Genomic DNA, 23,321 nt, shown 5'->3' with positions numbered 1-23,321 from the left:
ATTGAATGTATATTTACTTCCATGAAATTTATTGAGAGTTTAAAAATTGTGGATTATTTCTACATTGTTTTCTGTGATACATTCATTTAGGCCAATATCATGTTGCCATAGTTAAAAGTATGCATGTATGTAGGCATGTTGGGGTTATAATTTCTATTAATATTTTCTCAAAAATTGTAACCAAACATACATCAACAGTAGAGTTAAATGGGCTCTGTGGGTTTACATTAACATTTGATCTATAAACATTGTAAAGCTAATAGTATTGAGTTTTGATTTCCACAATTTAGCATACTAACCATGTTAAATGAGCCGTAACAAGAAACAACACACTTATGAATTTTTATATACAATTTATTTAAAAATGACTACTAATGCAAAATGGCACAAAAATATTTCAATAGTGATTGTTCATTTCACTTGGTATGGTGTCTATTAATATAAATTAGAACATAAAACAATTACTGAGGCAGTCACACTGATTTCTGCGCATTAATGTGACCAATCAATCAAATGCTTGAGGTGAAACAAACTTGGGTTCAAGCCCATTAGTTTGTTATTATATTTGATACTAAACTAGCCAGCTATTAATTGAAGCACGAACTAGATAACAATCATCGGTTTAGCCATAGATTTTGTGTTTTATGTGCATGGATGTTGAAAAATCTTACATATAGTCTTCCAAGCTAACATAAACGTTCAGTAAATTAAATGGAATTTTAGGGTCTAAATAGTATTTAAACTTGTATAGGGTAAAATCAAAATATAAAAATTATTGACAATATTTTCACTCTCAAAAGTTTGCTTCCATTTGTAATCCATCAGTCCTACCCCCACCAACTAATTAACAGACAATTAATTAGTATGTTAATACATACTGCTGAGACCAGCTTGGTTGATCCTAATCCAGCAAGGCTAGAGGAATTAAAGGCACACACACAGAAATATAAAGTGTGGAGTGGGAAATCAGGGGGCCGACAGCCTTCAGAGCTGAGAGCCTCGAACAGAGTTTTACCCACATATTTATTGACAGCAAGCCAGTGATAAGCATTGTTTCTATAGATTATAGATTAACTAAAAGTATTCCTTACGGAAAACAAAGGGATAGGCTCTGACTAGTTATCTGCAGCAGGAACATGTCCTTAAGGCACAGATTGCTCATACTGTTGTTCCTGGTTTAGGAACGCCTTAAGTGGTTTTCTGTCCTGGGTGGGCCAGGTGTTCCTTGCCCTCATTCTGGTAAACCCACAGCCTTCAGCGTGGGTGTCATGGCCATCACGAACATAACAAAGTGCTGCAGAGATTTTGTTTATGGCCAGATTTGGGGGCCTGTTCCCAACAACATACTAGTTTGAATTTTCTAGAATTATGTATATAATTAAATTTATATATATAGTATTTATAAATATTAAACTTTTAACCTTCCTTTTTTTGTTATGTATAATTATTTTGAGATTTATCCAGTAATGTAGTTGAATCAGCTCACAAAAGCTAGTGAGAGCCAAGTCTTAAAATTTTTACAAATTATGTAAGTTTGTTAAATAGCCATTAAAAGTTATAAATTAAATGTTATTTTAAAACAGTTAACAAATATTCAAACCTCACCTTTTCATAATTATTTTACCATTTTTATTATGTTGTGTCCCCTCAGACATCTTGCTGAAAGCTAATCACTAATGGTATTTGGAGGTGGGGCCTTTGGAAGGAAATAGGTTATGAGGGTGAAGCTTATGAGGTTATGAGGGTGAAGCTTAATGTTCTTATAAGAAGAGGTTAAAGAGCTAGCCTGCATTCTTTCCACCATATGAGGATACAAGGAAAAGTTGGCTGCCTGCAATGTGGAAGGTGGCCGTCATCAGAACCCAATCATGCTGGCACCCGATCTTAGATTTCCCAGCCTTCAGAACTGTAAGAAATACATGTTTAAGCCACCCAGTCTATCAAAATTTGTAATAGCAACCTGATTAAAGAATGATGTTTATTTAAGCTGGGCTTAGGGGGTGCACACCTGTAATCCCAGCACTTTGAGAGGCTGAGGCAAGAGGATCGCTTGACCACAGGAGTTCAAAAACAGCCTGGTCAACATAGTGAGAACCTATCTCTACAGAAAATTTAAAAATTAGCCTGGTGTGAGGGCATGTGCCTGTACTCCTAGCTACTCAGGAGGCTGAGGTGGGAGGATCTATTGAGCTCGGGAGTTGGAGGTTGCAGTGAGCTAGGAATGTACCACTGCATTCCAGCCTAGGTGACAGAGTGAGACCCTGTCTCTACAAAACAAAACAAAAAATCTGTGTTTAAGATTATGTCTATTGGATATAAGATAGAAGAAATACTGGATAGAAGACATGGGTAGAAGAAATACTATAAAATAGTTTGCTACTAGGCATCTCTTCCTAACTCCACATTCATTGACCTTATATTGGTAACTTGAAATCAGCCATGGCAGGAGCATTTGTACCATGGAAATGAGAAAATGCTATATAGATCAAAGCTTCCTCCTCTTTTTTTTTTTTTTTGGAGAGCCAGTTTTTAAACATTTGCCAGCAGAACACTGGGTGTATCCATGTAGTTGCATAAATCAAATAGTCATGGTTTGAATTTCTAAGTAGCATTCCAATTTTATGGATATAACAAAAATTTGTTCTTGACTCTTAAAAATTAAGGTGCTTTGAACATTCACAACTAAGTATGTGTATGGCATATGCTTTCATTTCTCTTGGGTAAATATTCACGAGTGATATAGTGGGCTAATATGTTAAGTATATGTTTAACCTTATAAGAAAAAGCTAAACTATCAGCAATATCTGAAAATTCAAGTTGTTCCTGATCCATATCAACACTTGGTACCATTTGGCTTTTTAATTTAAGCTATAAACCAATCAAGCTAGTGTGCAGAGCTGTCTCATTGTGATCTAAAAAATTTGTTTTTACTGATATATAATTAATATACCATCAAACTCACCTCTCTAGAGTGTATGATTTAGTGTGTTTTAATATATTCACAAGGTTGTACAAGCATAACCACTAATTCCAGAATATTTTTATCAATCCCCCAAAATACTCTGGATCCATGCAGTCACTCTCCATTTCCCCCTGAACAAAGGGTGGTTTTCCATTTACTTAAGTGGTCTTTAATTTCTTTCAATGATGTTGTGTAGGTCTCAGTGCACAAGTCTTGATCTCCTTTTGTTAAATTTATTCCCATCTATTTCATTCTTTTCAATGCTATTGTAAGTGGAATTAAGTTCTTAATTTCATTTTGGATACTGTGAGTGCCATATACTAGGGTTCATTGCTATTATATAGAAATACAACTGATCTTTATATATTGATATTCTCATTGCAGTTCTGATATTCCTAATGACACCTACATTTTTATGTGCTTCTTTCCCATCCACAAGTCTTAATATCTATACAATTTTTTTTGCATTTTTATAATTGAGATGTTTATTGAGTTTTTAAAAAAAAACTAGATGTAGGTTCGTTTTGTTAGGCATATGTCTTGAAATTATTTTCTCCTGTGGCTTGCTTTTCATTTTTATAAGTGTCTTTTAAACAGAGGGTTAAAATTTTGATAAAGTCCAATGTATCATTTTTTTCTTTTTATATTTCATTTTTCGTGTCCTATTTAAGAAATCACTGCCAAACACAAAGTCACTAAAAAATTTTAGTGAAGTTTTATTAATGTTTATGATTACTTTGGGTATAATTTTTGTATATCTTTGGAGATACAGTGGCAGGGTTTTTTTTTTTTTTTGGCTATTCAATTACTCTAGTACCATTTGTTAAAGAGATTTTCCTTTTCTTATTTAATTACCTTAGCCTATTGGTGAAAATCAATTGATTATATATTTCTGGGTCTATTTGGATTCTTATTCCATTCTGCTGATCTCCACTGATTCCTTCCATTCCATTGATCCATTCCAATCCATTGATTAACGGATTCCATTCCACTGATCTTCATTCCATTGATTTCCATTTCATTGATCTCTGTATCTGTCTTTATGCCAATGCCACAGTATTTTGATGACAATATCTTCATAATGTTTGAAATCAAAAAGTGTAAGACCTTCCATTTTTTTCTTCTGTTTTCATAAAAGGGTCTACAGTAGACCCTTTGCATTTTTGCAAAAAGAAAAAAAATAGACTCAAATTTCCCATACTTACAAAAAAATCCTGCAGAGGTATTCCTAGCTTTTGGGTTGAGATTATGGAGTTTTCTAGATATAGGATCATGTCATCTGCAAACAAAAATAATTTGACTTCCTCTCTTCCTATTAGAGTACCATTTATCTCTTTCTCTTGCCCAATTGCCCTGGCCAGAACTTTCAATACTATGTTGAATAGGAGTGGTGGGAGAGGGCATCCTTGTCTTGTGCCAGTTTTCAAGGGTATTGCTTCTAGCTTTTGCCCATTCATTATTACATCACTATGGGTTTGTCATATATGGCTATCTTGAGATATGTTCCTTCAATACCTAGTTTATTGAGAGTTTTTAACATAAAAAGATGCTGAATTTTACGGAAGGCCTTTTGTGCATCTATTGAGATAATCATGTGTTTTTTGTCTTTCATTCTGTTTATGCAATGAAACACATCTATTGATTCGCATATGTTGAACAAACCTTGCATCCCAGGGATGAAGCCAACTTGATCACGGTGGATAAGCTTTTTGATGTGCTGTGGGATTCGGTTTGCCAGTATTTTACTGAGAATTTTTACATGGATGTTCATCAAGGATATTGGCCTAAAATTTTCTTTTTTTGTTGTGTCTCTGCCAAGTTTTGGTGTCAGGATGATGTTGGCTTTATAGAACAAGTTAGGGAAGAGTCTTTCCTTCTCAATTTTTTGGAACAGTTGCAGTTGAAATGGTACTAGCTCTTCTTTGTACCTCTGGTAGAATTCAGCTGTGAATCTATCTGGTCCTGGGCCTCTTCTGGTGGTAGGCTATTTATTACAGCCTCAATTTCAGAGTTCATTGTTGGTCTATTCAGGGATTCAATATCTTCCTGCTTCAGTCTTGGGAGGGTGTATGTGTCCAGGAATTTATCCATTTCTTCTAGATGGTCTGGTTTATGTGTATAGACGTGTTTATAGTATTCTGTGATAGTTGTTTGTGTTTTTCTGTGGCATCAGTGGTGATATCTCCCTTATCATTTCTGATTGTTTTTATTAGATTCTTCTCTCTCTGTTCTTCTTTATTATTCTAGCTAGTAGTCTGTTTTATCATTTTTAAAAAACCCAGTTATTGGATTCTTTGATTTTTTTGAAAGGCTTTTCATGTCTCTGTCTCCTTAAGTTCAGCTCTGATCTTGGTTATTTCTTGTCTTCTGCTAGCTTTGGGGTTTGTGTGCTCTTGGTTCTCTAATTCTTTTAGTTGAGATGTTAGGTTGTTAACTTGAGATCTTTCTAGCTTTCTGATGTGGGCATTTAGTACTATAAATTTCCTGCTTAACACCGCTTTAGCTGCATCCCAGAGATTCTGGTACATTGTCTCTTTGTTCTCATTAGTTTCAAAGAATTTCTTGATTTCTGCCTTAGTTTCATTATTTACCAAAGAGTCATTCAGGACCAAGTTGTTCAACTCCCATGTAGTTGTGGTGTTTTGAGTTAATTTCTTAGTCTTGAGTTCTAATTTGATTGCATTGTGGTCTGAGAGACCGTTTGTTATGATTTCAGTTCTTTTGCATTTGCTACGGAGAGTTTTACTTTCAATTATGTGATCAATTATACAGTATGTACCATGTGACAATGAGAAGAATGTATATTCTGTTGTTTTTGGGTGGAGAGTCCTATAGATATCTATCACATCCACTTGATCCTTAGCTGAGTTCAGGTCCTGAATATCTTTGTTAATTTTCTACCTTGATGGTCTAATATTGTCAATGGTTAAAGTCTCCCACTATCGTGTGGGAGTCTAAGTCTCTTTGTAGGTTTCTAAGAACTTAAAGCTTTATGAATTTGGGTGCATATCTATTTGAGATAGTTAGCTCTTCATGTTGAATTGAGCCCTTTACCATTATGTAATGTCCTTCTTTGTCTTTTTTTAATCTTTGTTGGTTTGAAGTCTGTTTTGTCAGAAACTAGGATTGCAACCCCTGCATTTTTCTGTTTTTCATTTGCTTGGTAAATTTTTCTCCCTGCCTTTATTTTGAGCCTATGTGTGTCTTTGCATGTGAGATGCATCTCTTGAGGACAGCATACCAATGGGCCTTAGTTCTTCATACAGCTTGTCACTCTTTGTCTTTTAATTGGAGCATTTAGCCCACTTACTTTTAAGATTAGTACTGTTATGTGTGACTTTCATCCTGTTACCATGTTAGCTGGTTATTTTGCATACTTGTTTATGTAGTTTCTCCATAGTGTCACTGGTCTGTGTTCCTCAGTGTGTTTTTGTAGTGGCTGGTAACAGGTTTTCATTTCTATATTTAGTGCTTCCAGGAGCTTTTGTAAGGCAGGCCTGATGGTGACCAATTCCCTCAGCATTTACTTGTCTGAAAAGCATCTTATTTCTCCTTCGCTTATGAAGCTTGGTTGGCCAGATATGAAATTCTGGGTTAAGTATTCTTTTCTTTAAGAATGTTGAATATTGGGCCCCAATCTCTTCTGGCTTGTAGAGTTTCTGCTGAGAGGTCTATTGTTAGTCTGATGGGCTTCCCTTTGTGGGTGATGTGTCCTTTCTCTGTGACTGCCCTTAACACTTTTTCTTTTATTTCAACCTTAGAGAATCTGATGATTATGTGTCTTGGGGTTGATCTTCTTGTGGAGTATTTTACTAAGGTTCTCTGCATTTCCTGAATTTGAATGTTGGCCTGCCTTGCTATGTTTCTTGGGGTTGATCTTCTTGTTAAGTATCTTACTAAGGTTCTCTACATTTCTTGAATTTGAATGTTGGCCTGTCTTGCTAGGTTGGGGAAGTTCTCCTGGATGATATCCTGAAGTATGTCTTCCAAGTTGGTTCCATTCTCCCCAGAATGGATCTCTTCCAGATATCCCAGTCAGTCAGCGGTTAGGTCTCTTTACATAATCCCATATTTCTTGAAGGTTTTATTCATTCCTTTCCATTCTTTTTTCTCTATTCTTGTCTGCCTGTCTTGTTTCAGAAAGACAGTCTTCAAGCTCTGAGATTCTTTCCTCTGCTTGGTCTATTCTGCTATTGATACCTCTGATTGCATTGTGAAGTTCTCGTGTTGTGTTTTTCATCTTCATCAGGTTGGCTATGTTCCTCTCTAAACTGGCTATTCTGGCTATCGGCTCCTGAATTGTTTTATCATGATTCTTAGTTTCTTTGCATTGGATTACAACATGCTCCTTTAGCTCAGCAAAGTTCGTTATTACACACCTTCTGAAGCCTACTTCTGTCAATTCTGTCATCTCAGCCTCAGCCCAGTTCTGTGCCCTTGCAGTAGAGGTGTTGCAGTCATTTGGAGGAGAAATGGCACTCTAGCTTTTCAGTTTTTGGTATTGTTGCATTGATTCTTTCTCATCTTTGTGGGCTCATCTATCTTTGATCTTTGAGGTTGCTGACCTTTGGGGTTTTTGCAGGGTCTTTTATTTTAAATATTGTTTTCTGTGTTTTTTTTTTTTTTTTAACAGTCAGGCCACTCTTCCACAGGGCTGCTGTGGTTTGCTGGGGGTCCACTCTAGACCCTAGTTGCCTTGATTTTTCCTGTATCTGGAGGCATCACCAGTGAAGGCTGTGAAACAGCAAAGATGGCAGCCTGCTCCTTCCTCTAGAAGCTCTGTCCCAACGGGATAATGACTGGTTGCCAGCCCAAACGCACCCATAGGAGGTGTCTGGAGACTCCTGTTGGGAAGTCTCATCCAGGCAGGAGGAATGGGATCACAGACCCACTTAAAGAATCAGTCTGGCTCATTTTTGTAGAGCAAGTGTGCTGCATTGAGGGGGGACCCTTCCTCATCTGGACTGTTTGTATTCTTCAAAGCCAGCAGGCTGGAATGGCTAAGTCTACCAAATCGCAGAGATGGCCACCACACCTTCCCCAAGAAACTTGTTCCTGCCGCAGGCAGACTGCAGCCTGTTGCTGTGGGCTGGCCGGAATTCCAGGCCAATGGGTCTTACCTTGTGAAGTGCCATGGAAGTGGGCCCTGCAGAATGACGCTGCTTGCCTCCCTGAATTCAGCCCCCTTCTTTAGGGATATATGCGAGTGGACTCTTTCCTTGCTGGGTAGCACAAGACTGGAGTATGTAAAACTCCTGGGCCTCTGTGTGTGTGCCTGAGGAGCTGCTCTGCAGAGACTCCACACAGCTCTGTGCTTCGGACCGAAGGCCCTGGTGGCATGGGCTCATGATAGGATATCCTCATCTATGGGTTGCAAAGATGTGTGGGAGGAATGTGGTTTCCCAGGTGGGGTTGAACAATCACTCACTGCTTCCCTTGGCTGGGGGATGCGGGTTCCTTTGGCTCCATGCCACTCCCAGGTGGGCCATTAACCCACCCTGCTTTTCTTTGTTCTCTGTGAGTTCTTTGTTGCCTAGTCATTTCTAATGCGAGAACATGGATATTTCAGTTGAAGGTGCTGAATTCACTTGCCCTTTCATTCCTCTCCATAGTGCCACAGACTGCAGCTGCTTCTAATTGGCCATCTTAGAACTAACATTTTAATACTGGGTCTCTTGATCCACAAGCACAGTACATCTTTCAATGCATCTTTCCATATACTTAGGTCTTCTTTAATTTCACTAGTCAACATTTTATAGTTTTCAGTGTGTAGAAAGGTAATATACATAATATTTTTACATTTCAATTTTCAATTATTTGTTTTCACTTATAGAGCTACAATTTTTTATATATTTACCTTATATCCCACAATCTTGCTAAACAAACTCTTACTAGCTCTAAATCTTTTTTGTAGATTCCTTAAGATTTTGTAAATAGATGATAGTATCCTCTGCAAATAAAGGCAGGCTTCCTTCTTTCTAATCTGCATGACTTTTATTTATTTTTCTTAATATTTTTACTAGCTAGGATATTTGGTGCAATATTGAATAGAAGTGGAGCTTAATGCCTCATTCCTGATCATAAAAGGAAAGCATATAGTCTTCTACTGTCATATTAGTTGTATCTTTTTCATAGATGCCCTTTCATCTGGCTGTAGAGGTTCACTTCTAATCTTAGTTTGCTAAAGGTTTTTTTTTTTTTTTTTTTATCACGACTAGCTGTTAAATTTTTCTAATGATTTTTCTGTATTGAGATAATGTTATAAAGAAAAATTGTGAGTCTGTTATGGTAAATAACATTGATGAATTTTTTTTTTTTTTTTTGAGATGGAGTCTCGCTCTGTTGTCCAGGCTGGACTGCAGTGGCGCAATCTTGGCTCACTGTAACCTCTGCCTCCCGGGTTCAAGCAATTCTCCTGCCTCCGCCTCCTGTGTAGCTGGGATTACAGGCATGTGCCATCACGCCCAGCTAATTTTTGTATTTTTGGTAGAGACAGGGTTTCACCATGTTGGTCAGACTGGTCTCGAAATCCTGACCTCGTGATCTGCCTGCCTTGACCTCCCAAAGTTTTGGGATTACAGGCGTGAGCCACCGCGTCTGGCCAACACAGATCAATTTTTAAAATGTTAGCCTAAACTTGTATTGTGGGAATGATGCATTATCCATTTTACATTTTGTTGCATTCAATTTGCTAATATCTTATAAGAAGTTTAGTGATTATGTTCATGAAGCAAATTGGTGAAGGGTTTTCACCTATAATGTCTTTGTTGGCTTTTTAAAAATCACTTTATTGGGCCAGGTGTGATGGCTCACGCCTGTAATCCCAGCACTTTGGAGGCTGAGGCAGGCAGATCATGAGGTCAAGAGATCGAGACCATCCTGACCAACATGGTGAAACCCCGTCTCAACTAAAAATATAAAAATTAGCTGGGTGTGGTGGCATGCGCCTGTAGTCTCAGCTACTTGGGAGGCTGAGGTAGGAGAATGGCTTGAACCTGGGAGGCAGATGTTGCAGTGAGCCCAGATTGTGCCACTGTATTCCAGCCTGGCGACAGAGAAAGACCCCATCATTCTTACTGGTGTGAGATGGTATCTCATTGTGGTTTTGATTTGCATTTCCTTAATGACCAGTGATGATGAGCTTTTTTTCATGTTTGTTGGCCACATAAAGGCCTTCTTTTGAGAAGTGTCTGTTCATACCCTTTGCCCACTTTTTGATGGGGTTTTTTTTTCTTGTAAATTTGTTTAAGTTCCTTGTAGATTCTGGATATTAGCTCTTTGTCAGATGGGTAGATTGCAAAAATTTCCGCCCATTCTATAGGTTGCCAGTTCACTCTGATGATAGTTTCTTTTGCTGTGCAGCAGCTCTTTAGTTTAATTAGATCCCATTAGTCAATTTTGGCTTTTGTTGCCTTGCTTTTGGTGTTTTAGTCTGAAGTCCTTGCCAGTGCCTATGTCCTGAATGGTATTGCCTAGGTTTTGGGTTTTACATTGAAGTTTTTAACCCACATTGAGTTAACTTTTGTATAAGGTGTAAGGAAGGGATCCAGTTTCAGTTTTCTGTATATGGCTAGCCAGTTTTCCCAGCACCATTTATTAAAAAGGAAATCCTTTCCCCATTGCTCGACTTTTGTCAGGTTTGTCAAACATCAGATGGTTGTAGATACATGGCGTTATTTTTGAGGTCTCTGTTCTGTTCCATTGGTCTATATATCTGTTTTGGTTACTGTAGCCTTGTAGTATAGTTTGAAGTCAGGTAGCTGATGCCTCCAGCTTTGTTCTTTTTGCTTAGGACTGTCTTGGCTATACAGGTTCTATTTTGGTTCCATATGAAATTTAAAGTAGTTTTTTCTTTTTTTATTTTTTATTATTATTATAGTTTAAGTTTTAGGGTACATGTGCACAACGTGCAGGTTTGATACATAGGTATACATGTGCCATGTTGGTTTGCTGCACCCATCAACTCATCATTTACACTGGGTATTTCTCCTAAGGCTATCCCTCCCTCAGCCCCCCAGCCCGGGACAGGCCCTGGTGTGTGATGTTCCCCTTCCTGTGTCCAAGTGATTTCAATGTTTAATTCCCACCTATGAGTGAGAACATGTGGTGTTTGGTTTTCTGTCCTTGTGATCATTTGCTGAGAATGATGGTTTCCAGCTTCATTCCATGTCCCTGCAGAGGACATGAACTCGTCCTTTTTTATGGCTGCATAGTATTCCATGGTGTATAGGTGCCACATTTTCTTAATCCAGTCTATCATTGATGGACATTTGGGTTGGTTCCAAGTCTTTGCTATTGTGAATAGTGCAGCAATAAACATATGTGCACATGTGTCTTTATAATAACATGATTTATAATCCTTTGGATATATACCCAGTAACGGGATGGCTGGGTCAAATGGTATTTCTAGTTCTAGATCCCTGAGGAATCGCCACACTGACTTCCACAATGGTTGAACTAGTTTACAGTCCCACCAACAGTGTAAAAGTGTTCCTATTTCTCCACATCCTTTCTAGCATTGGTTGTTTCCTGACTTTTTAATGATTGCCATTCTAACTGGCATGAGATGGTATCTCATTGTGGTTTTGATTTGCATTTCTCTGATGACCAGTGATGATGAGCATTTTTTCTTGTGTCTGTTGGCTGCATAGATGTCTTCTTTTGAGAAGTGTCTGTTCATATCCTTTGCCCACTTTTTGATGGGGTTTTTAACGAGTTTTTTTGTAGATTCTGGATATTAGCCCTTTGTCAGATGAGTAGATTGCAAAAATTTTCTCCCATTTTGTAGGTTGCCTGTTCACTCTGATGGTAGTTTCTTTTGCTGTGCAGAAGCTCTTTAGTTTAATTAGATCCCATTTGTCAATTTTGGCTTTTGTTGCATGCCATTGCTTTTGGTGTTTTAGTCACGAAGTCCTTGCCCATGCCTATGTCCTGAATGGTATTGCCTAGGTTTTCTTCTAGGGTTTTTATGGTTTGAAGTCTAACATTTAAGTCTTTAATCTATCTCGAATTAATTTTTGTATAAGGTGTAAGGTAGGGATCCAGTTTCAGCTTTCTACATATGGCTAGCCAGTTTTCCCAGCACTATTTATTCAATAGGGAATCCTTTCCCCATTGCTTGTTTTTGTCAGGTTTGTCAAAGTTTTTTCTAATTCTGTGAAGAAAGTCAATGGTAGCTTGATGGGAATAGCACTGAATCTATAAATTACTTTGGGAAGTACTGCCATTTTCATGATATTGATTCTATGGTGGTACATAAGCATGGAATTTTTTTTCCATTTGTTTGTGTCCTGTCTTATTTCCTTGAGCAGTGGTTTTATAGTTCTTCTTGAAGTGGTCCTTCACAAGCTTGTTAGTTGTATTCTTAGGTATTTTACTCTCTTTGCAGCAATTGTGAATGGGAGTTCACTCATGATTTGGCTCTTTGCTTGTCTATTATTGATGTATAGGAATGCTTGTGATTTTTGCACACTGATTTTGAATGCTGAGGTATTGCTGAAGTTGCTTATTAGCTTAAGGAGTTTTTGGGCTGAGACAATGGGGTTTTCTAAATATACAACCATGTCAACTGCAAACAGAGACAATGTGACTTCTCTCTTCCTATCTGAATATCCTTTATTTCTTTCTCCAGGGTTCAAACGATTCTTCTGCCCCAGCCTCCCGAGTAGCTGGGATTACAGGAATATGCCACCATGCCCAGCTAATTTTTGTATTTTTAGTAAAGACAGGGTTTCACCATGTTGGTCAGGCTGGTCTTGAACTCCTGACCTCGTGATCCACGTGCCTCGGCCTCCCAAAGTGCTGGGATTACAGGCGTGAGTCATTGTGCCCAGCAGTGGTGAATTTATTTCAAGGAATTTGTACATTTCACCTAAGTTGTTGAACTTGTAGGCATAAAATTATTAATAACATTCCCTTAATATCCTTTTAATGGCTGTAGGAAATGTAGTGATGTCCCGTCTCTAATTCCTGATACTTGTAATTTCTGACTTTTTATTTCATGATCTTGCTTTTGTATTAATTGATAAAGGTTATGTTTCCATCTTATGTCCTATTTTGGCTCATTATGCATACTTCTTTGGTACTTTCATTTTTATCATTGTGTTATGACTTATGTACACATCTTTAACTTACCACAGTTTACTTTCAAATAATAATGATAAAACTTTTAGCATGGCATAAAGTCCTTACAATAATGTACTTCTGTTTTCATTTGCTAAATGAATGAAAAAGGACAAATAAAAGGACAAGCTCTGGAAGTTAAAATCTTTTGCTAAAAAAGAGAGAGTATATTCTATTATCTTGGGATGATGATAATATTAAGTTAGGGATACTAAAGGAAAATTCCAAAAGATTAAAGATTCTTGTTACATGCAGGCCCCTTTTTTTCTTAAATCAATAAAAATTGATTTACATTATAAGTATATATAATAAAATGTTGCTAAGTAAAGCTATAGATGAGGGAGTAGGCAGAGTTCCATCCCGGTATTTGATAGGCCTTTGAAGATGAGTATATGGAGTTCAGTTCAAACAAAGCTGATAACTGCATCTTATAACAAACACTATAATTTAGCTGCTTGATCTAGCAAAATATTTAATGAGCAATAAGGTGGAAAGAGTTCTGATCTAGGAATCACAACATCAGAATTACAGTATAGGCTTTAATGCTTTACCAGGATGTAACTCCTTCACAGTCTTCTTAAGTAAAAGCAGGATGAGAGTAGCAAATTTCATAAGGGGCTACAAAAGTTCTGCATAAATAGTAAAGTGTTATTTAACATAAATATTATGTTTTAAAACAAGAGGTGTTACCTTAAATGAAAAAAAATACAAATTATTCAACGTTTATAATTATTTGTTAAAATAGTTGGAGTAGAACTTTCCTAAGAACTAATTTGCAGGCAAGTAAACAATAAACATAGGCTTTTAACAAAAAATAGGGTCCCCAACCATTTTATAAAGATCTATGGTGGATGTAGTCATAAATGTTTACAAAGTGGAGTGGAGATAGATGGAAAGGTGACATGGCAGGTACTGCCTTTTTGGATGTGAATTCTGACTACAGTATTTCCCCAAAGTTGACATGCATCTCAAGGGCTTGATAAAACAGATTGCAAGGAAACACACTGAGAGTTTCTGATTCAGTAGTCTGGAGGGTAGGTGGGGGGTGCTATAAGAATTCGTATTTCTGCCAAGGTCCCAAGTGATGCTAATGATACTGGTCTGGAGACCACACTTTGAGAACCACTCCTACAAAAAAGGCCACGGTAGTGAAAGGAATAACCAGGCTAGCAAAGAAGATCTTAACTTTATACATCTCAAAATTAGATAATAAAGTTCTATATGTATATGTATGAACATATTTTAAGAAAGTACATCCTTCTCTTCAATTTTTAAGGTGGTCAGTGATCAAAAACTGATTTCAAAATGATTAAACAGTTTTGAAAATTATTAAAAGACACAGGATCCACTAGCATTTTTGCCATATTGTTGAGGGACTCCCTGGTTTAAAAAATTAAAGAGCCATTTAGTGTTACCAACTTGCATGTTAGAATACACAGAAATGTATAACCAATAGATATGCTGGCTTTGAAAGGGGTTCAATTAATCAATACAACCTATTAATTTCTACTAAAATGGTACATTCTCTTAGTGATTATTCAGTAAGATAAAGCAATTTGGCATTTGCACCTTTGCAATTTTTGCCGTATATTTTAAATTATGTTTTAAAGTCTATGTTCTAACAGGTGGAAGATAACTATTTTACAATATTGTTTTCTTTAAAAAGCAAATTATAAATATTGTGTATTAAAAAAACTTAGCAGATCATCATAAGTTATCAAAGAAATAAAAGTCATTACTCTCTCTAGGAAATTTCCTACTCCAATCGTGTCACACATAGTAAAGAAAATGTCAAGTACTGAACTCTTTCCTAAAGCACATTAAATCATATGGCATCATACATAACTTGTCACATTCAAATGTAATAAAAAACTAACTTTTATTTTGAAATAAATGGGGTAGTACTGAATTCTCAGTTTTTGTTAAAACTCATTGGAAAGTAAATGTCAGAAAGTGTTTTACTGATCTGATCTTAGTGAAAGTCAGACTAGTCTCATTTGCATTTCATCAAATAGCCTAAACGATTTCTAAGAATACCACCTGTGACAGAATTTAAACATTCTTTGTAAAACACATTTTTCATCCTTTGAAAGAATTTTAACGAATTCATTTTCATGCAAATACAAATATTTCAAAAATAGTGATATTTTCTGAGGCTGCATTATACTTTATATATTGAAATTATCTGCATCCTACATAAATACACGTTAATTAAGAAATAAGCCATCCAGTTTTGTTGCTGTGTGAAATAATGAAATACTTAGTAGATCTTGGTTCAGAGAAAAAATATAAAAATTAAAAATGTATGACCCCTTTCTAAAATATGTTTCATATCATTAAGCCCTTTTTGTTCTTTATCTATCTTTCAACATAATCTAAGCCACATTATATTATAATCATAGAAAATGATTTAAAGTTAAATTATCCTTTTTTTTTTCAAGTGTTTATGCCACAGGTCACCAAGATAATTAGCAGCAGAAACAAAGGAAGAAACCAAATTTGCCCAGAAATCATATTTTAATCATGAGTACCTCAACGGCTACCCCTCGATTGATATAATTTTCCTAACAATCTAAAAACTCTACTAAACGAAGCCTCCATTTTATACAATAAGCACAACAACCAATTTCCCACCCTAATACTGATATGATACCTTGAATATACCTTTCTGAAAGCGCTACCTCATATATCATAGCCTAAATCAATTATACCATAATTATGAGTAACCCCCAACTAAACCTCTGCCAACTCAACTTTAAACCACTGGATTTCTAGAACTGTAAACGACGGTTTATACTTATTTCTTCTTTCCTCATATTCTAACTTTACACTCAAGTATTTATGCAGTTAATGTAGCTTAATTATTTAAAGCAAGACACTGAAAATGTCTAGATGGGTTTGCACAACCCCATAAACAGATAGGTTTGGTTCTGGTCTTTACACATGCAAGCATCCCCACCCCAGTGAAAAATGCCCTCTACATCACCCGGATCAAAAGGAGCAAGTATCAAGCATGCACAAATGCAGCTCAAAATACTTTGCTCAACCACACCCCCACGGGAAACAGCAGTGATAAATATTTAGTAATAAACGAATGTTTAAGCTATACTGATATATAGGGTTGGTCAATTTCATGCCAGCCACCATGGTCATACAATTAACCCAAGCTAATAGAACTCGGCGTAAAGAGTGTTTAAGATCTGCCCTCAATAAAGCTAAACTCCATTTAAGTTGTAAAAAACTTACTTAGGCTGAAATAAAACATAATACGAATGTGGCTTTAATATCCTGAAGGCAAGACAGCTAAGATCCAAACTGGGATTAGATACCCCACTATGCTTAGCCCTAAACTATAATAGTTATATTAACAAAACCATTCGCCAGAATACTAGAATCAATAGCTTAAAACTCAAAGGACTTGGCGGTGCTTTATATCCCTCTAGGGGAGCCTGTTCTATAATCTATAAACCCTGATCGACCTCACCACCTCTTGCCCCCAGCCTATATACCGCCATCTTCAGCAAACCCTAAAAAGGTTATAGAGTAAGCACAAGTAATACACATAAAAACGTTGGATCAAGGTGTAGCTCATGAGGTGGGAAGAAATGGGCTACATTTTCTATACCCAGAAAATCTCATGACGACCTTTATGAAATCTAAAGACTCAAGGAGGATTTAGCAGTAAACTAAGAGTAGAGTGCTTGGTTGAATAAGGCCATGAAGCACACACACACTGCCTGTCATCTTTCCAAATACTATTCTAGAAATTCCTATTACTAAAATCTCTCTACACATGTATAGAGGAGATAAGTTGTAACATGGTAAGCATACTGGAAAGTGCATTTGGACAAACCAAAGTGTAGCTTAATCCAAAGTATCCATCTTACCCCTGGAAGATTTCATCATGACCTGATCACTTTGAGCCAAATCTGACTCCAAACCTCACTAAAGACATTATCAAATAATCTTAAACCATTTATCTTATATAAAAGTATAGGCAATGGAAATTTTATCCTGGCACAATAGACATGGTACCATAAGGTCTACCAAAGAACTGAATCAAGCATTAAAAAGCAAAGACAAACCCTTATACCTTCTGCATAATGTATTAACTAGAAATAACTTTACACAGAGACCCATAGCCAAGTCCTCCGAAACCAGACGAGCTACCCAAGAACAGCTGAAGAGCACACCCACCTATGTGGCTAAATAGTGGGAAGATTCATGAGTAGCAGTGACAAACCTACCAAGCCTGGTGATAGCTAGTTGTCCAAGATAGAATCTTGGACAACTCCCTATACTAGATCCTCTAATTAATTTTAATAAAGGCCTCCTATTTATACTAGTCACATCAAGCCTAGCCGTCTACTTACCCACTAAGAATTACTCAGTCCCCCTGTAAGTTTAACTGCTAGTCTAAAGAAGGACAGATCTTTAGACCCTAGGAAATAACCTTCCTCCAGAGAGTAAAAATTATTACCACCATAGTTGGCCCAAAAGCAGCCACCAATTAAGAAAGCGTTCAAGCTCAACATCTAACTATTTTAAATCCTAATCACTCTACTGAACTCCTAACATTACATTGGACTAATCTATTACTTAATAGAAGCAATAATGTTAATATAAGTAACATGAAGATATCCTCCATCACATAAGCTTACATCAGACCGGAATAATCCACTGACAGTTAACAGCCTAATATTAATAAGTGATATAATAAGCACCCTATTATTTATACTGTTAATCCAACACAGGTATTCTTGAAGGAAAGGTTACAAAAAGTAAAAGGAACTCAGCAAATCTTACCCTGCCTGTTTACCAAAAACATCACCTCTAGCATTACCAGTATTAGACATATGCCCGGTGACATATGTTCAACGGCTGTGGTATCCTGACTGTGCAAAGGTAGCATAATCACTTGTTCTCTAAATAGGGACTTGTATAAATGGCCACACGAGGCTTCAGCTGTCTCTTACTTTTAATCAGTGAAACTGACCTATCTGGTGGCATATAAACAAGATGAGAAGACCCTACGGAGCTTTAATTCATTAATGCAAATAGAAACTCGCCCTAACCCATTACCATTGCATTAAAAATTTTGGCTGGGGTGATCCTGGAGCATAATTTAACCTCCGAACAACCTAAACTAAGACGGCACTAGTCTAAGCGAGTTAACATATATTGACCCAATAATTTAACAGAACAAGTTACCCTATGGATAACAGCGTAATCCTATTCTAGAGTCCACATAGACAATAGGGTTTACGACCTCAATGTCGGATCAGGACATCCTAATGGTGTAGCTGCTATTAAGGGTTCATCTGTTCAACAATTAAAGTCCTACGTGATTTGAATTCAGACTGGAGTAATCCAGGTCGGTTTCTATCTACTTAATATTTCTGCTAGTACAAAAGGACAAGAGAAATAGGGCCCACTTCATAAAGCACCCTCGCCTCATAGATGATACTATCTCAGTCAAACAAATCATCACACATCCAACCCGAGAACAGGGTTTAAGATGGTAGAGCCCGGCAATTGCATAAAACTTTATAAATCAGAGGTTCAACTCCTCTTCTTAACAATACGCCTATAATTAACCACCTCCTATTTATTATTCCCACTATAATTGCTATAGCATTCCTTACATTCATTGAATGAAAAATCTTAGGCTATATACAACTACGCAAAGGATCTAACATTGTAGGCCCCTACGGACTGCTTCAACCATTTGCTGACGCAATAAAACTTTTCACCAAAGAACCCTTATGACCCTCAACATCTACTGTTACCCTTTATATTATTGCTCCAACCCTGGCCCTTTCTATCGCTCTCCTCTTGTGAACTCACCTCCCTAGACCGGATCCTCTTATTAATTTTAAATAAAGGCCTCCTATTTATACTAGCCACATCAAGCCTAGCCATCTATTCTATGATCAGGATGAGCATCTAATTCAAATTATGTACGAATCAGTGCATTATGAGCTGTAGCCCAGACAAATTTCATATGAAGTCACCCTAGCCATTATCCTATTATCAGTTCTGATAAGTGGCTCATTTAACTTATATGCACTCATCACAAAGCAAGAATTCCTCTGACTACTCCTACCATCATGGCCCCTAGCCATAATCTGATTTATCTCCACATTAGCAGAAACTAACTGGGGCCCTTTTGAGCTAACGGAAGGAGAATCAGAGCCTCAGGCTTCAACATCAAATATGCTGCAGGTTCACTTGCCCTCTTCTTTATAGCACAATATATGAATATTATCATAATAAATGCCCTAACTACTATTTTTCTAGGAGCACTACACACCATACATTCACCAGAACTCTATACCACAAATTTCATTATCAAGACACTCCTGTTTTTATGAATTCCAACAGCATACCCCATTTCTGCTACGACCAATTCATATCTTCTACGAAAAAATTTTCTACCACTTACACTAGCATTCTGCATATATCTCAACGCCTATTCTAATTTCCAGCATTCTACCCCAAACATAAATATGTCTGATAAAAGAATTACTTTGATAGAGTAAACAATAGAGGTTTAAATCCTCTTATTTCTAGAACTATAGGAATTGAACCTACCCCTGAGAATCCAAAATTCTCACACTAATTTCTCATCTGGACGGGCCTAGAAATCAACATATTAGCTCTTACTCCAATCTTAATTAAAAAGAAACAAATCCCCGATCTGGAGAAGCAGCCACCAAATATTTCCTTACACAAGCAACCACATCTATAATTCGTATGACAGGTATCCTTTCCAATAACTTGTACTCTGGACAATGAACAATAAATACTATTAATCGATTTTCATCCTTAATAGCCCTAGTAATAAAACTAGAAAGAGCCCTCCTTCATTTCTGAGTCCCAAAAGTGACCCAAGGAATCTCTCTAATGTCTGGCATACTTCTCACATGACAAAAACTAGGTCCTATCTCACTTATAGTTCAAATTTTCCCATCAATAAACACAAATATTCTATCACAATTTTATCCATTATGGTGGGCGGTTGAGGAGGACTTAGTCAAACACAACTACACAAAATCCTAGCCTACTCCTCAATTAATCATATAGGTTGAATGATAGCAGTACTGATTTATAACCTAAGCATTACTATTCTAAACCTGATTATTTACTTTAACAATCACTGCATTCCTAGCACTCACTCAACCTGAGTATAAGCACTGCAATCCTGTCACTAATCTCATGCCTGAAACAAACTAACATGGTTAACACCTATAATCCCACTAATTCTATTATCCCTAGGAGGTTTACCTCCACTAACAGGATTTCTGCCCAAATGAGCCATCATTCAACAATTTACAAAAAACAAGTCTTATTACCCTAACCATTATAGCTATCATAACCCTACTCTACCTGTACTTTTATATACGCCTAATTTATTCTATTTCAGTAACAATATTCCCCACATCTAATAATATGAAAATAAAATGACAATTCGAAAGCACAAAACTCATACTATTCCTCCTATCACTTATTTCTTCTACCCTCCTTTTACCCATCTCTCCAATAATACTAATCATAACTTAGAAACTTAGGTTAAATAAGACCAAGAGCCTTCAAAGCCCTTAGTAAGTAAATTACACTTAATTTCTGTAACGGATCTAAGGACTGCAAGACTATTTGCATTTGAATGCAAATCAATCACTTTAATTAAACTAAGCCCTTGCTAGATTGGTGGAATTCAAACCCACGATAATTTAGTTAACAGCTAAACACCCTAATCAACTGGCTTCAATCTACTTCTCCTGCTGTTGTGGGGGAAAGGCGGATTGAAGCTGCCCCTTTGAATTTGCAATTCAACATGAGAAATCACCTCAGGGCTGGTAAAAACAGGCCTTGACCTCTGTCTTTAGATTTACAGTCTAATGCTAACTCAGCCATTTTACCTTTTTTTCACTTATGTTCATCAATCATTGATTGTTTTCAACTAACCACAAAGACATCAGAACACTATATCTGTTATTTGGCGCATGAGTGGGAATAGGGGGCACCGCTTTAAGCCTTCTAATTTGAGCAGAATTAGGCCAACCAGGAACTCTGCTAGGAGATGGTCAGATCTATAATGTTATTGTTACAACCCAAGCATTTGTATTAATCTTCTTTATGGTCATACCAATAATAATTGGGGGTTTTGGTAACTGGCTAGTCCCTCTGATAATTGGTGCACCTGACATGGCATTTCCCCGGATAAATAATATGAACTTCTGACTTCTCCCCCCCTCTTTCCTGCTTGCATCCTCAATGGTAGAAGCCAGTGCTGGAAACGGCTGAACTGTTTATCCCGGTTTAGCAGGGAACTTAATTCATGCAGGAACCTCTGTAGGTATAATCATCTTCTCATTCCACTTGGCAGGTGTTTCTTCTATTTTAGGAGTGATTAACTTTATTACCACAATTTAATATAAAATCCCCAGCCTTATCCCAATATCAAACATCCCTTTTCGTCTGATCAGCCCTCATTACAGCAGTCCTTCTCCTCCTTTCTCTCCCAGTTCTAGTCCCCCGCATTACCATACTATTAACTGACCGTAACCTCAATACTACTTTTTTTGACCCTGCTGGGGGAGGCAACCCTATCTTGTATCAACATTTATTCTGATTCTTTGGTCACCCTGAAGTCTATATCCTTATTCTACCAGGCTTCGGAATAATCTCCCATATCGCAACATATTATTCTGAAAAAAAAAGAACCATTTGGGTATATGGGCATAGTATGAGCTATAATATAAATTGGCTTCCTAGGGTTTATCGTATGAGCTCACCACATATTTATAGTAGGAAAAGACGTAGACACATGGGCATACTTCACTGCCACTACTGTAATTATTGCTATCCCTACTGGCATCAAGGTCTTTAGCTGATTAGCTACAGTGCATGGCGGTAACATCAAATGATCTCCCGCAATATTCTGAGCCCTAGGATTCATTTTCCTATTCACAGTTGGAGGTCTAAGCAGCATTATACTAGCTAATTCATCACTAGACATTATCTTACATGACACATATTATGTTGTAGCCCATTTCCACTACATCCTATCAATAGGAGTGGTATTCGCCATGATAGGGTGCTTTGTCCACTGATTCCCCTTATTTTCAGGTTATACAATTAATCAGACTTAGGCTAAAATCCACTTCACCATTATATTTATAGGTGTTAATTTAATCTTTTCCCCACAGCACTTCCTCAGCCTATATGGTATGCCCCAACATTACTCTGATTATCCTGATGCGCACACCACATGAAATATTATCTCATCAGTAGGCTCACTTATCTCACTAACAGCAGTTATACTAATAATTTTTATGAACTGAGAAGCCTTTGCTTCAAAATGAAAAGTTCTAACAACTGAACAATCATCTAATAATTTAGAGTGACTTTATGGCTGTCCACCACCTTACCACACATTCGAAGAACCAACCTGCATGAAAACCTGAGCAAAAAAGGAAGGAATTGAACCTCCAGAAACTGGTTTCTAGCCAATCCCATAACCTCTATGACTTTCTTGATAAGATATTAGTAAAATCATTACATAACTTTGTCAAAGTTAAGTTATAGGTTAAACCCTGTATGTCTTAATGGCTCATGCAGTTTAGTTAGGCCTTCAAGGTGCTACATCCCCTATTATGGAAGAATTACTCACTTTACATGACCATACTCTTATAATTATTTTCCTAATTAGTTCCCTGGTCCTATGTATTATTTCCCTAATACTCACAACAAATTAATTCATACTAACAGCATAGATGCCCAAGAAATCGAGACTGTCTGAACTATCTTACCTGCCATTATCTTAATTTTAATTGCCCTCCCATCCCTATGTATTCTATAACAGATGAGGTTCACAACCCTTCTATTACCATCAAAACAATTGGTCACCAATGATATTGAAGCTATGAGTATACAGAACATGAAGAGTTAGGCTTTGATTCTTATATAACCCCAACAGCAGACTTAAAGCCAGGAGAGCTTCGACTCCTTGAAGTTGATAACTGAACAGTTCTCCCAATAGAGATACCCATTTCTATATTAGTCTCATCCGAAGACGTCCTATACTCATGAACTATTCCCTCATTAGGCATCAAAACAGATGCGATTCCTGAATGCTTAAACTACCTTGACTGCTACATGACCAGGCCTTTACTAAAGACAGTGCTCAAAAATTTGTGGGTCTAACCACAGTTTCATACCTATTGTCCTAGAA

General features: G+C 37.0%; 1 protein-coding gene across 3 annotated transcripts in view; it reads right to left on the bottom strand.

Moving 5' to 3' along the window:
• The window catches only part of DYNC2H1 (dynein cytoplasmic 2 heavy chain 1), a 388,044-nt gene that overhangs the window by 61,328 nt on the left and 303,395 nt on the right, over window positions 1-23,321 (bottom strand). The window lies entirely within an intron of this gene.

This window comes from Hylobates moloch, unplaced genomic scaffold (assembly GCF_009828535.3).
Source record: "Hylobates moloch isolate HMO894 unplaced genomic scaffold, HMol_V3 SCAFFOLD_11, whole genome shotgun sequence".
Lineage (NCBI taxonomy): Eukaryota > Metazoa > Chordata > Mammalia > Primates > Hylobatidae > Hylobates > Hylobates moloch.
Note: the sequence above shows the minus strand (reverse complement) of the source record. Positions and strands in the feature narration are given on the sequence as shown.